Below are 14,132 nucleotides of genomic sequence, written 5' to 3' on the forward strand. Positions count from 1 at the left end.
TGACAGCTGCTCCTGTTCTATATTCTTAAACCGAGAGAGTTAGAATGGTATGTATGCCATTCGTGATCTGGAGATGTAAGATTATTGAACACTTAGAATGCCCCAGAAATTTGCGCTTGCTAACTAAAAGTTAGTCTCGATGGAGATGGGCTTAGAGATGCCATCCAGAAAGTTTGATGATGAGAGCTTCAGAGTGCGTCGTACATTAGGCCAACTTGAAGACATGGGTGCCACACCGGGTCATAAGCTAGACCGTATAGTGAGTCATCCATTAGGTTGTCGACTTCGCTGGGGATAAAGGATCAGCACGGATCACACGCTAGATCATATCTGAGCTGCAGAATGAGCCGTCCGTTAGGCTGTATGCTGGAGAGGTAAAGATCAGAATGGACCGTATGCTAGATCGTATCTGAGTTGTAGAATGAGCCGTACGTTAGGCTGTATCTGACAAAAAGTAGTCGTACGCTAGACTACACCTCGGAATGTACCATACGCTAGGTAGTATCTGAGGAATGAAGATCAGAATGGATCGTACGTTAGATCTGTTGGTGTAAGCCCTAGAGGCCAATACTTTTGGTACTTGTATCGAATTATTTATTAATAATAAAAGGCTTTTTCTTTATTACGTTTGTTTAGTAAAGTCCCTGGAATAGATAGTCCGTTTAATGTATTAAGTGTGACTTAATCATGAGAACACATTAAACATAAGGACATTATTCTTAAAGTATCCGTAGTCGAGCTTTAGTGTGAAGTGGGATAACATTAAAGCATTAAGACTATTATGTTTGTAGACTGATGATCACATCTCATGGATCATGGATAAAGAGTTATCAAGTCTTAAACATAGGTATGAATATTAGGAGTAATATTTATACCGGATTGACCCGCTATGAGAATACTATATAGAAAGTTATGCAAGGTGTCATAAGTTATTCTCATGGTGATAATAGTGTATTCCACTCTTCGACCTGAAACCACTATGGATCCTAGATGTAGAGTCGAGTGCTTTATTGCTGATCAAACGTTGTCCGTAACTGGATAACCATAAAGACAGTTGATGGGTACTCCACAAAGCATGCTGAGGGACATGAGTGTCCTAGATGGAATTTGCCCATCCTGCGTAACAGGATAAATGTCTATGGGCCCAATATTGAACTGGACAAGGATGACACGGTCTATACCTTGTGTTCAATATAGACATAAGGGCAAAAGGGTAATTATACACATAATTATTATCACAGAAGGAATTGTCAGATCACATGACATTTTCGTGTCTTGGGTAGCAGTGATGTGTTGCTAGATACCGCTTACTGTTTTTTATGTTAAATACATGATTTAATATAATTGCCAACGCCGCGAAAACCTACAGGGTCACACACAAAGGACGGATTGATGAGAGATAGAGTAACTAAGGAATACCGTAAGGTACGGTGCCCTTAAGTGAATTATAGAACATCGTAAGGTACGGTGTACTTGAGTAGAATACGAAATATGGTAAGGTACCATGGGCTTAAGTGATTTTGGGCATATTATAAGATATGGGCCAAAATACACTTAAGTGGGCTTTTTAGCTTGAAGCCCACACAAGTGGTTCTATAAATAGAACCCTTGTGCAGAAGTAAAAATTTGCGGTTGCATTATTCTCGTTTTCTATCACTCTCTCTCTCTCTCTCACTCAAAGCCTTCATTCGTACCAGCTAGCACTGAGATTGAAGGAACCCGTTCGTGTGGACTGAGTAGAGACGTTGTCATCGTTCAACGTTCGTGATCGCTTCGTGGATCTGCATCAAAGGTTTTGATCGTCACAAGAGATCTGCACCAAAGGTTTCAGTCGTCACAAGAGGTAAATATTCTATCACTGATCATGACCATTCGTAAGGATCTCTAAAGGAGAAAATTTTTAATTTCCGCTGCGCTTTGGGTCGCAATTCTCCTTCAGTGGTATCAGAGCCACTTACGAAACCATGACTCGGATAGGTGTTTAATTTCTGTATTAATATGATTAAAAGACAGAATGAATCAATTAATTAAACGGGTAATTAAATTTGGCATCATGAGTGTACGAGTTGGATGATTGATGTTGACTATGCTTCGGAATCCGACATTAGTATGGTGAAGCAGCGATACATCGATCGTCCATAGGTTACGCAATTGAGACCGATCAACTTATATATGATATAAGTAATCCCAATGCAAAGTACAGTATATGTGATATACTGTTTCTATTTCATTCATTCGAACACTAAATGATTGTTTTCCTTTGAGCGATCAATGGTCATTTGCTTCGGAATCCGACATTAGTATGGTGAAGCAATGACCTGTTGATCAATCATACTGAATCAACAATCGAGGTGTGTTTGACGGTCTGAAATTGGCGCATTAGGGTTGGTGACGGCGCAAGGGTTGTGCCGTCAAGGAGTTGTCAATTTAGGGTTTTTGGAACACGTGTGTTGACTGTTTCAAAGTTTGTTAATTGGCCTCGTGAAGATCGTGTGACGAGTATAACAAGCGTAACAAACTGGATGCGTAACGGTCGTAACAAGACGCGTGACGTTCGTAACAGACCCATAGATTGACCTGTGACGGTCGTAACAGACTCACAGAATTTTAGGCATTTCTGTTTTGACCTGTGACGGTCATAACAACCCTGTGACGCTCGTCACACTCACATTGCCTGTGACGGTCGTCACACGCCTGTGACGGTCGTCACACTCCCAGAGTCAAAATTTTGGGGTTTCTGTTTTGTGCCTGCGCAAGAGTTGTGTGGATGCAAAAACAATGTCCATTTCAAATGAATTGTTCATTAAAATTTTGGACAGGGGCGCTGCGTAGTGTGATCGGTCGCCGAAATTTAATTTGGTTTTAATTAATTAAAGGAATTAAAATTTAATAATAACAATGTGTTTATTATTATTGCCTTGTGGTGATCAGTTATGGCCTTAGTCTTTCTTTACTTTGTTTTGGGTTTTTTTTTTTTTTTTAAATACGACCTGCGTGTCGTGCCTCTCCTTTTGATCTCTTAATGTAACTTCTTTTCTCATCTCAAACCCTCGTATGTAAAACGAGTTTCTTCTGGAATGTAATACTGTGAAGAAAGAGAAGAAGACAATGTTATGAAGAAAGAGAAGAATTCAAGATCAAAGGAGGACAACCTTGAAGATCTTGCTTGGAGAAGCTTAGAGAAGAATTCAATACTAAAGGAGGACAACCTTGAAGATCTTGCTTGGAGAAGCTTAGATCGTTATTAGGTTAGCTTAGGTTCTCTCATTGGCTTGGGAGAACAATTGCGCTAGGGGCCATAACTGTTTCATTGTGTATGTATGTTGATGCATGTGAATGTATGTTGATGCATGTGAATGTATGTTGATGCATGTGAGAGACGATTTATATGATAAATAAGCCGGTGAGATCATAACAATTGCAATTCCCTCAAACTAAAATATTAAGTTTATGCTTTCCAAGTTTTAACACTCATCAAGACTAGTAATGGATAATGTAGGTTTCGCCTACGCGAGGTGCATGATCTATATATTAGTAAGGTGCGATGGGATAATTGTAATATCCAACTGTTAAAACAATGGGTCAAACTTAACTAAACAAATTATAATAAGATTATATATATGTTTAGAAGCAAGAGTTGGGAATAATCCATATGATGGATTGGAATAAGGAGTTATTCACCCAACTGAAATTTTCGAGAGTTGTATGAGATACAACTGGAAGGAGTTCCTACCTAAATAACCTAGTTTTGTGTAATCCGCCTACGCGGACTTAGAACGAAGTGAAATATGGATCTCGACCCACTAGAAAATCTTCCAACGGGATTTTCCGAATCAAATGATGAGGGTCATTTGTTTTGAGTAAAATAGTGGGAGCATATTTGATTAAAGGCCTAATTAAATATGTCAATGATACTTATATTTTCTTAATCCTTATGTAGATAACCATGACAACAAACACCTCTAACAACATATTGCGATCAATCCTTGAGAAAGAAAAATTGTCTGGGACAAATTTTCTAGATTGGTACCGAAACATGAGGATTGTCCTCAAACATGATAAAGGGAAAGGCAAGGAAGTTGCCAAACCCAAACCCACTATTGCTGCTTTGAAGCCTAGTGGAAGCATAGAAAAAGAAGGCACCTGCTTCCATTGCGGTAAGACCGCACACTGGAAGAGGAACTGCCCAAAGTACCTGGAAGATAGGAAGAATGGAGTAGAGACTCCAACTTCAGGTATTTTTGTTATTGAAATTAATTTATCTACTTCTGCATCATGGGTATTAGATACTGGATGCGGTTCTCACATTTGTACAAATGTGCAAGAACTAAAAGGGAGTAGAAAATTGGCAAAAGGTGAAGTCGACCTACGAGTTGGTAATGGAGCAAAGGTTGCTGCCTTAGCCGTAGGAACTTATGAATTAACTTTACCTAGTGGTTTAATAATTCAGTTAGAGAACTGTTATTATGTACCAGCAATTAGCAGGAATATTATTTCCGTTTCTTGTTTGGACAAGTTCGGTTTTTCATTCGTAATAAAGAACAATTGTTGTTCAATTTATTTGAATGATATATTCTATGCTACTGCACAAATGAACAATGGACTATATGTCATTGATCTCGAAATGCCTATATATAACATTAATACTAAAAGGATGAAACCTAACGAGTTAAATCCAACTTACCTTTGGCATTGTCGATTAGGCCACATAAATGAGAAACACATTTCCAAACTCCATAAAGATGGACTCTTGGACTCTTTTGATTATGAATCATATGAGACATGCAGATCTTGTTTAATTGGAAAGATGACAAAGTCTCCATTCACAGGAAAAGGTGAAAGAGCTAATGATCTTTTGGCCCTCATACATACTGATGTATGTGGACCACTGAACATACCAGCCAGAGGAGGTTTTCAGTACTTCATCACATTCACTGATGATTTCAGTAGATATGGTTATGTGTATTTAATGAAACACAAATCAGAGTCCTTTGAAAAGTTCAAGGAATTCAAGAATGAAGTACAAAACCAACTAGGTAAGAATATTAAAACTCTTCGATCAGATCGAGGTGGTGAGTATTTAAGCCTAGAGTTTGATGACCATCTGAAAGAGTGTGGGATCCTATCCCAACTCACTCCTCCTGGAACACCCCAATGGAATGGTGTATCTGAGAGAAGAAATCGAACCCTGTTAGACATGGTCCGATCCATGATGAGTCACGCCGATCTTCCAAACTCCTTTTGGGGACATGCACTATTGACAGCAGCTTACACACTTAACCGTGTTCCATCCAAAAAGGTTGAGAAGACACCATATGAGATATGGAGTGGTAAGAAACCACATATGTCTTACATGAAGATTTGGGGTTGCGAGGTTTATGTGAAACGACAAATTTCAACTAAGCTTGAGCCCAAATCTGACAAATGCTTATTTGTGGGGTATCCTAAAGAAACAAGAGGGTATTACTTCTACAATCCTTCTGAGGGCAAAGTGTTTGTCGCTCGAACTGGAGTTTTCCTAGAAAAGGATTTTATTTCCAAAGGAACCAGTGGGAGGAAAGTAGACCTTGAAGAAATTCAAGAATCACAAAGCATAGATACACCTATGGAGGAATTAGAGCAGGAAACACAAGAAGTTGTGGAAGAGCAACCTGCTCAAGTAGAACAAAACCAGCGTAGGTCAAGCAGGATACGTCAACTACCTGAGAGATATGGATATCTCATAACTGATCAAGGTGATGTATTACTCATGGATCAAGATGAGCCTGTGACCTACCAAGAGGCCATAACTGGTCCCGAATCTGAGAAGTGGCTAGAAGCCATGAAATCTGAAATGGATTCCATGTACACAAACCAAGTTTGGACCTTGGTAGAGCCTCCTGTAGGAGTTAACCCTATAGGATGCAAGTGGGTCTTCAAAAAGAAGACTGACATGGATGGTAAGGTACATACCTATAAGTCAAGACTGGTTGCAAAAGGATGTAAACAAATTCATGGGATTGACTATGATGAAACCTTTTCACCAGTTGCAATGCTTAAATCTGTTCGGATTTTACTTGCTATCGCTGCATATCATGATTATGAAATATGGCAGATGGATGTCAAAACTGCTTTCCTTAATGGGAATCTTCTTGAGGATGTGTACATGACACAGCCTGAAGGATTTGACATACCAGAGGAAGCCCAAAAGATATGTAAGTTACAAAGATCAATCTATGGATTGAAGCAAGCTTCCAGAAGCTGGAATCTTCGTTTTGATGAAACAGTAAAACAATATGGATTCATCAAGAACGAAGATGAGCCTTGTGTCTACAAGAAGGTTAGTGGGAGCATGATCGTTTTCCTGGTATTATATGTAGATGACATATTACTCATTGGAAACGATATCCCTACCCTACAACAAGTAAAGTCTTGGTTGGGGAAATGTTTTTCTATGAAGGACCTAGGTGAAGCAGCCTATATATTAGGAATCAGAATCTATAGAGACAGATCACAAAAACTGCTTGGCCTAAGTCAGAGTACATACATAGACAAAGTGTTGAGACGCTTTAATATGCATGATTCCAAGAAAGGATTCATACCTATGCAACATGGCCTGTGTCTATCAAAAACACAATCCCCTTTAACTAAGGAAGAAAGGGATCGCATGAATAAGATTCCATATGCATCTGCAATAGGATCTATCATGTATGCCATGTTATGTACTCGACCAGATGTCTCGTATGCTTTAAGTGCAACGAGTAGGTACCAATCTGATCCTGGTGATGCTCACTGGGTAGCTGTCAAGAATATCCTTAAGTATTTAAGAAGGACTAAGGACTCATTCTTGATATATGGAGGTCAGGAAGAGTTGGCTGTAATTGGATACACCGATGCTAGCTTCCAGACAGATAAGGATGACTTTAGATCGCAATCTGGTTATGTGTTTTGCTTAAACGGTGGCGCTGTGAGCTGGAAAAGTTCAAAGCAAGATACAGTTGCTGATTCTACAACCGAGGCCGAGTATATTGTTGCCTCAAGTGCAGCAAAGGAAGCTGTTTGGATCAAAAAGTTCATTAGTGAACTTGACATAGTTCCTAGCATTGTGGATCCCATTGGTCTCTACTGTGATAACAATGGTGCTATCGCACAAGCCAAGGAGCCTAGATCTCACCAACGATCCAAACACATACTTAGGCGTTATCATCTCATTCGAGAGATAATAGATAGAGGAGATGTGAAAATATGCAGAGTACCTACACTTGACAATATTGCTGACCCACTGACAAAGCCTCTTGCGCAGCAGAAGCATGATGGCCATACTAGATCTATGGGTATTAAGGGTATGCCTGATTGGCTCTAGTGCTAGTGGGAGATTGTTGGTGTAAGCCCTAGAGGCCAATACTTTTGGTACTTGTATCGAATTATTTATTAATAATAAAAGGCTTTTTCTTTATTACGTTTGTTTAGTAAAGTCCCTGGAATAGATAGTCCGTTTAATGTATTAAGTGTGACTTAATCATGAGAACACATTAAACATAAGGACATTATTCTTAAAGTATCCGTAGTCGAGCTTTAGTGTGAAGTGGGATAACATTAAAGCATTAAGACTATTATGTTTGTAGACTGATGATCACATCTCATGGATCATGGATAAAGAGTTATCAAGTCTTAAACATAGGTATGAATATTAGGAGTAATATTTATACCGGATTGACCCGCTATGAGAATACTATATAGAAAGTTATGCAAGGTGTCATAAGTTATTCTCATGGTGATAATAGTGTATTCCACTCTTCGACCTGAAACCACTATGGATCCTAGATGTAGAGTCGAGTGCTTTATTGCTGATCAAACGTTGTCCGTAACTGGATAACCATAAAGACAGTTGATGGGTACTCCACAAAGCATGCTGAGGGACATGAGTGTCCTAGATGGAATTTGCCCATCCTGCGTAACAGGATAAATGTCTATGGGCCCAATATTGAACTGGACAAGGATGACACGGTCTATACCTTGTGTTCAATATAGACATAAGGGCAAAAGGGTAATTATACACATAATTATTATCATAGAAGGAATTGTCAGATCACATGACATTTTCGTGTCTTGGGTAGCAGTGATGTGTTGCTAGATACCGCTCACTGTTTATTATGTTAAATACATGATTTAATATAATTGCCAACGCCGCGAAAACCTACAGGGTCACACACAAAGGACGGATTGATGAGAGATAGAGTAACTAAGGAATACCGTAAGGTACGGTGCCCTTAAGTGAATTATAGAACATCGTAAGGTACGGTGTACTTGAGTAGAATACGAAATATGGTAAGGTACCATGGGCTTAAGTGATTTTGGGCATATTATAAGATATGGGCCAAAATACACTTAAGTGGGCTTTTTAGCTTGAAGCCCACACAAGTGGTTCTATAAATAGAACCCTTGTGCAGAAGCAAAAATTTGCGGTTGCATTATTCTCGTTTTCTATCACTCTCTCTCTCTCTCACTCAAAGCCTTCATTCGTACCAGCTAGCATTGAGATTGAAGGAACCCGTTCGTGTGGACTGAGTAGAGACGTTGTCATCGTTCAACGTTCGTGATCGCTTCGTGGATCTGCATCAAAGGTTTTGATCGTCACAAGAGATCTGCACCAAAGGTTTCAGTCGTCACAAGAGGTAAATATTCTATCACTGATCATGACCGTTCGTAAGGATCTCTAAAGGAGAAAATTTTTAATTTCCGCTGCGCTTTGGGTCGCAATTCTCCTTCAAGATCGTATCTGAGTTGCAGAATGAGCCGTACGTTAGGCTGTATTTGACAAAAAGTAGTCGTACGCTAGACTACACCTCGGAATGTACCGTACGCTAGGTAGTATCTGAGGAATGACGATCAGAATGGACCGTATGCTAGATCGTATCTGAGTTGTAGAATGAGTCGTACGTTAGGCTGTATCTGACAGAAAGTAGTCGTACGCTAGACTACACCTCGGAATGTACCGTACGCTAGGTAGTATCTGAGGAATGAAGATCAGAATGGATCGTACGTTAGATCGTATCTTAGTTGCAGAATGAGCCGTACGTTAGGCTGTATCTGACAAAAAGTAGTCGTACGCTAGACTACACCTCAGAATGTACCGTACGCTAGGTAGTATCTGAGGAATGAAGATCAGAATGGATCGTACGTTAGATCGTATCTGAGTTGCAGAATGAGCCGTACGTTAGGCTGTATCTGATAATAAGTAGTCGTACGCTAGACTACACCTCGGAATGTACCGTACGCTAGGTAGTATCTGAGGAATGAGGATCAGAATGGATCGTACGTTAGATTGTATCTGAGTTGCAGAATGAGCCGTACGTTAGGCTATATCTGATAATAAGTAGTCGTACGCTAGACTACACCTCGGAATGTACCGTACGCTAGGTAGTATCTGAGGAATGAAGATCAGAATGGATCGTACGTTAGATCGTATCTGAGTTGCAGAATGAGCCGTACGTTAGGCTGTATCTGATAATATTGGTATATGTTGTATTCGCGATAAATGTCTGGGATGGGCTTAAAGATGCCATCATTAGGAGGATGTCAGAGTGCTTGTCAGAACGAACGTTCATATGGATTATATATGAAAGATATAGTTGAATCTTGAATGTAATTGATAAAGATCCGTCTGAATGAATCTTTATTTTGACTGTATCAGGAGGATAATTAACCTGAAAAGAAAGTTAGCCTCATGCAATGTTATGATGCATGAGATGTTTTATGCTTTTGAAAATGAATGCGAACATTGTATGCATGCATTTGCTGTGAAATGATGCATGAATGAATTATGCGTCTGGAAAATTTGCCATGGGAAAATAAATCCCGATATTCTGGTTGGAGATATTTATATTGATGACCCTTTCTTAGCTGGGGATATTTGATTTCTTGTCTGATGGTAGAAATATTCAACAGGACCTGGCTGGGGGATAACAGAGATGACCAGTCTGTCTAGTAATGCCAATTTCTTCTGGGAAAGAACTGGTTTTGCTGGGGAATAGGATTAGCAACCGGATTCATCGGAAAGCATGGTTAGACTTTATCCTTGACCCTAAAGTCTTTTAGTAACTGCCATTGCTATTTTAAGCATATATTTTTGGTAAACATCAATCGTATTCACATGCATACATTAATTCGAATTAAATCAATGGACGTTCATGCAAACAAAACACAGAAAGTAAAACAAAAGCATCTTTTTGGGAATAAAATTGTATTGATTTTGAAAGAGGGCCTATAGATAGGCAATTTGAGTACAAGGAGACAGAAATCCTAGTAAGAGGAAATTGTCAAGAGAACAAAGAAAAAGCTATGAAGAAAAAGTCCTATTGATTTTAATTCTACTACTGCCATTATGTCTTCAAGCATCTCATCCCCTGCTGTCGGATAGAAGTGATTGGCTTGTTCAGTCCTTTTGGCTTTGGTGAAGCTAACCGAGAACGGGACATAGTCATACGCTTTAATCCCTAATTTTTGGCTGGACCGCCTTTTCAGGTTTTCAGTCCACCAGGATACCCTTTTTTGCCCAAGCCGTCTTTTCAGGTTTTCGACTTGCCGGGTGTACATGCGTAGTATTTTTTATCTATGTCCGTGTTCACGGGATGCGGGGACTCTTCGTCATCCATTGTAGCAAGCATCATGGTGTTGGAGAATTGCCATCCAAGGCGCAGCGGAATTTAAAATTTTCTCCATTTAGTGATCCTTACGAATGGGCATGATCAGTGATAGAATCGTTACCTCTTGTGGCGATTCAAACCTTTGGTGCAGATCTCTGATAATGATCAAAACCTTTGATACAGATCCACGGGGCGATCACGAACGTTGAACGATGACAACGTCTCTACTCAGTCCACACGAACGGATTCCTTCAATCGCAGTGCTAGCTGTTATGAATGAAGGCTTTGAGTGAGAGAGAGATACGAAATTCCAATTCTTCAGTTGTGTTGTATTCCCATACAAAGCTTCTGCACAAGAGCTCTGTTTATAGAACCACTTGTGTGGGCTTCAAGCCAAAAAGCCCACTTAAGTGCATTTTGGCCTATATCTCATAATATGCCAAAATCACTTAAGTATTTGGTACCTTACCATATTTCGTATTCTACTTAAGTACACCGTACCTTACGATGATCCTTAATTATTCTATCTCTCATCAATCCGTCCTTTGTGTGTGACCCTATAGGTTTTCGCGATGTTGGCAATTATATTAAATCACGCATTTAACATAATAAACAGTGAGCGGTATCTAGCAACACATCACTGCTACCCAAGTCACGAAAATGTCATGTGATCTGACAAAACCTCCTGTGATAATAATTATGTGTATAATTACCCCTTTGCCCTTATGTCTATATTGAACATAAGGTATAGACCGTGTCACCCTTGTCCAGTTCAATATTGGGCCCATAGACATTTATCCTGTTACGCAGGATTGGCAAATTCCATCTAGGACACTCATGTCCCTCAGCATGCTTCGTGGAGTACTCATCAACTGTCTTTATGGTCATCCAGTTACGGATAACGTTGGATCAGTAATAAGGCACTCAACTCTACATCTAGGATCCATAGTGGTTTTAGGTCGAAGAGTGGTATACACTATTACCACCATGAGAATAACTTATGACACTTTGCATAACTTTCTATATAGCATTCTCATAGCGGGTCAATCCGGTATAAATATTACTCCTAATATTCATACCTATGTTTAAGACTTGATAACTCTTTATCCATGATCCATGAGATGTGATCATCAGTCTACAAACATAATAGTCTTAATGCTTTAATGTTATCCCACTTCACATTAAAGCTCGACTACGGATACTTTAAGAATAGTGCTCTTATGTTTAATGTGTTCTCATGATTAAGTCACACTTAATACATTAAACGGACTATCTATTCTAGGGACTTTATTAATCAACCATAATAAAGAAAATGCCTTTTATTATTAATAAATAATTCGATACAAGTACCAAAAGTATTGGCCTCTAGGGCTTACACCAACAATCTCCCACTAGCACTAGAGCCAATCAGACATACCCCGTATGCCCATTGATCTAGTATGGCCATCATGCTTCTGCTGCGCAAGAGGCTTTGTCAGTGGGTCAACTATATTGTCAAGTGTAGGTACTTTACATATTTTCGCACAACGCCTAAGTATGTGTTTGGATCGTTGGTGAGATCTAGGCTCCTTAGCTTGTGCGATAGCACCATTGTTATCACAATAGAGACCAATGGGATCCACAATGCTAGGGACTATGCCAAGTTTATTGATCCAAACAGCTTCCTTTGCTGCACTTAAGGCAACAATATACTCGGCCTCAGTGGTAGAATCAGCAACTGCATCTTGCGTTGAACTTTTCAAGCTCACAGTGCCACCATTTAAGCAAAACACATAACCAGATTGGAATCATTCATATTAAAGCGTCTCAGCACTTTGTCTATGTACTCTAACTTAGGCCAAGCATTTCATGATCTATCTCTATAGATTCTGATAGGCTGCTTCATCCAGGTCCTTCATAGAAAAGCATTTTCCCCAACCAAGTCTTTACTTGTTGCAGGGTAGGGACATCATTTCCAATGAGTAATATGTCATCTACATATAACATCAGGAATACGATCATGCTCCCACTAACCTTATTGTAGACACAAGGCTCATCTTCGTTCTTGATGAATCCATACAGTTTAACTGTTTCATCAAAACGAAGATTCCATGAGTAGGTCACAGGCTCATCTTGATCCATGAGTAATACATCACCTAGATCAGATATCCATATATCTCAGGTAGGTGACGTATCCTGCCTGACCTACGCTGGTCTTGTTCTACTTGAGCAGGTTGCTCTTACACAACTACTTGTGTTTCCTGCTTTAATTCCTCCATAGGTGTATCGATACTTTGTGATTCTTGAATTTCTTCAAGTTCTACTTTCCTCCCACTGATTCCTTTGGAAATAAAATCCCTTTCTAGGAAAACTCAAGTTCGAGCGACAAACACTTTGCCCTCAGAAGGATTGTAGAAATAATATCCTCTTGTTTCTTTAGGATACTCCACAAATAAGCATTTGTCAGATTTGGGCTCAAGCTTAGTTGAAATTTGTCGTTTCACATAAACTTCGCAACCCCAAATCTTCATGTAAGACATATGTGGTCTCTTACCACTCCATATCTCATATGGTGTCTTTTCAACCTTTTGGATGGAACACGGTTAAGTGTGTAAGCTGATGTCAATGGTGTATGTCCTCAAAAGGAGTTTGGAAGATTGGTGTGACTCATCATGGATCGGACCGTGTCCAACAGGGTTCGATTTCTTCTCTCAGATACACCCTTCCATTGGGGTGTGCCAGGAGGAGTAAGTTGGGATAGGATCCCACACTCTTTCAGATGGTTATCAAACTCTAGGATTAAATACTCACCACTTCGATCTGATCGAAGAGTTTTGATATTCTTACCTAGTTGGTTATGTACTTCATTCTTGAATTCTTTGAACTTTTCAAAGGACTCTGATTTGTGTTTCATTAAATACACATAACCATATCTACTGAAATCATCAGTGAATGTGATGAAGTACTGAAAACCTCCTCTGGCTGATATGTTCAGTGGACCACATACATCAGTATGTATGAGGGCCAAAAGATCATTAGCTCTTTCACCTTTTCCTGTGAATGGAGACTTTGTCATCTTTCCAATTAAACAAGATCTGCATGTCTCATATGATTCATAATCAAAAGAGTCCAACAGTCCATCTTTATGGAGTTTGGAAATGCGTTTCTCATTTATGTGGCCTAATCGACAATGCCAAAGGTAAGTTGAATTTAACTCATTAGGTTTCATCCTTTTAGTATTAATGTTATAAATAGGAATTTCAAGATCAATGACATATAGTCCATTGTTCATTTGTGCAGTTGCATAGAATATATCATTCAAATAAATTGAACAACAATTGTTCTTTATTATGAATGAAAAACCGAACTTGTCCAAACAAGAAACGGAAATAATATTCCTGCTAATTGCTGGTACATAATAACAGTTCTCTAACTGAATTATTAAACCACTAGGTAAAGTCAATTCATAAGTTCCTACGGCTAAGGCAGCAACCTTTGCTCCATTACCAACTCGTAGGTCGACTTCAC

The sequence above is a fragment of the Lathyrus oleraceus genome, chromosome 2 (genome assembly GCF_024323335.1).
Source record: "Lathyrus oleraceus cultivar Zhongwan6 chromosome 2, CAAS_Psat_ZW6_1.0, whole genome shotgun sequence".
In the NCBI taxonomy this organism is placed as follows: domain Eukaryota; kingdom Viridiplantae; phylum Streptophyta; class Magnoliopsida; order Fabales; family Fabaceae; genus Lathyrus; species Lathyrus oleraceus.